Here is a 2,392-nt window from a genome sequence, read left to right as displayed (position 1 = left end):
TCAAATAGGGCTTCACAATTCTGTGACAAGAAGATATCAATGGCCGGCAAAATTTTCCATAGTGACATTCTGCAGCGCACAACAGTAGACTTAATCCTAAGAGTTCTTATTACACAAGCGTTCAGCCAGAATGTTGTTCCGCGCAGTTCTGTGATGTGAAATAGTCCACCAAAATATAGCTGCTTTTCTTTTCGTGAGAATATAATTCTGCTGTCGTCCGTAGTCACTATGTCATCTTCAATTAACCCTTGAGAAGTAGCGACACTCCAGCTGTGCTATTCCTAATTCTGCCTGCATGTTTGTGAACAGCTGACAGCTGAACAACGATCTTACAACCTGAAACCACATCGAAGGTCGGCGTCAAGGACGACCCTCACGAAGTGTCGCTCTCAAAGAGTCTATAGATCGTCAGTATTATGCCCTCACGATCTCGTACTCTGCCAGTTCACGAGTGAGAGCCGCTTGATATAAACCACGCAGCCATAACCATGAATTAAGGGCGCCTGATACTACCTGTTCGTTTCCGTATTCGAGGGTACAAACGCAATTGGTCCTCGCCACTCTCTATGAGATCCGTACTCTCCAACCATCCATCGACTTGAACCTGGCCTCGTTGCCCAGCTTCCGTGAAAGTGAAGTTGTGTTTGGCAAGTGAGAGTTTTCGCTCTGTGTTCTCGTGTGACGTAATTGTGGTACTACAGACGTTAGGCCTCGTGTTATTTCTGTTACGTGCCATATCGATCAGCCATCATGATTATGTGATCGGCAAGTCGAATTGGCGATTTGTGAAATCCTATTTGAAGCTATGTAACAGTTTTACTTAAGTATTGCACACTTTTCAATCAATTTAGGTTTCAGATTTGCTAACTCATCCGACATTTGATATTTATGCTCACATTTGTCCACACAGATTACATGACACGCTTGTGACGAACTATGTATTGCTATTATGTTTTTTTGTTGGTCTTGAAGCAGAACAAATAGGGAGAGTATTAATAATTTCATATTTTGTCTCTGCTGTCACACATTTAAATTTACTTTTTTGTCCTTTTGGGACAATGCATCTTTACCGATGTAACACGTTTCTGTCTGTGGTCAGCTATCCGTTAATTTCATACTTTTGTTGTCACACAATTTAATTTATTCTTCTGTGCCGTTGATACGAAATATCTTTACACATGTAACACGTATCTGTGGTGGTAGTGATTTATTCGGATTTCATTACTGGTCCACCTCACACCTTGACTTTGTGCATCTACATGGTTACTCTGCAAATAACACTTAAGTGCCGGGCGGAGGCTTTATCGAACCACCTTCTTTCTAATTCCCCATCATTCCACACACCAACAGCTCGAGGAAAACGAACACCTGTATCTTTCCGTGTGAGCTCTCATTTCCCTTGTTTTATTATGATGGTCATTTCTAGCTAAGTAAGTCGGCGTCAACAAAATACTTAAGCATTCGCATCATAAAATTGGTGACTGACATCTCATGAGAGATGTCCCTCCCAAATCTCTCATCTGCCCTAACTACTAGATAATACGAAAGATGGTGCCATTCTTTGAACTTTCTGGGTGTACTCCGTTAATCCTTTCTGGTAAGAATCCAACATCGCAGAGCAGCACTCCAAAAGTGTAGGACAAGCGTAATGTAAGCAGCCTCTTTAGTAGATCTGTTGCATCTTCTAATCTGGCATCTGCCAATAAAACGTCTTTTGTTTGCAGAATGAGATTTTCACTCTGCAGCGGAGTGTGCGCTGATATGAAACTTCCTGGCAGATTAAAACTGTGTGCCCGACCGAGACTCGAACTCGGGACCTTTGCCTTACGCGGGCAAGTGCTCTACCAACTGAGCTACCGAAGCACGACTCACGCCCGGTACTCACAGCTTTACTTCTGCCAGTATCTCGTCTCCTACCTTCCAAACTTTACAGAAGCTCTCCTGCGAACCATGCAGAACTACCACTCCTGAAAGAAAGGATATAGCGGAGACATGGCTTAGCCACAGCCTGGGGGATGTTTCCAGAATGAGATTTTCACTCTGCAGCGGAGTGTGCGCTGATATGAAACTTCCTGGCAGATTAAAACTGTGTGCCCGACCGAGACTCGAACTCGGGACCTTTGTCTTACGCGGGCAAGTGCTCTACCAACTGAGCTACCGAAGCACGACTCACGCCCGGTACTCACAGCTTTACTTCTGCCAGTATCTCGTCTCCTACCTTCCAAACTTTACAGAAGCTCTCCTGCGAACCATGCAGAACTAGCACTCCTGAAAGAAAGGATATAGCGGAGACATGGCTTAGCCACAGCCTGGGGGATGTTTCCAGAATGAGATTTTCACTCTGCAGCGGAGTGTGCGCTGATATGAAACTTCCTGGCAGATTAAAACTGTG

At 44.3% G+C, this 2,392-nt stretch overlaps 1 non-coding gene across 1 annotated transcript; it reads right to left on the bottom strand.

Annotated features, from left to right (window-relative positions):
- Positions 1-1,789: 1,789 nt before the first annotated feature.
- Positions 1,790-1,864, bottom strand: Trnat-cgu (transfer RNA threonine (anticodon CGU)). The gene has a single exon. It is a non-coding gene; the product is annotated as a tRNA-Thr (tRNA).
- Between the last annotated feature and the right edge of the window lie 528 nt (positions 1,865-2,392).

Source organism: Schistocerca nitens, chromosome 1 (genome assembly GCF_023898315.1).
Source record: "Schistocerca nitens isolate TAMUIC-IGC-003100 chromosome 1, iqSchNite1.1, whole genome shotgun sequence".
Lineage (NCBI taxonomy): Eukaryota > Metazoa > Arthropoda > Insecta > Orthoptera > Acrididae > Schistocerca > Schistocerca nitens.
This window is presented reverse-complemented; position numbering and strand designations above follow the sequence as displayed.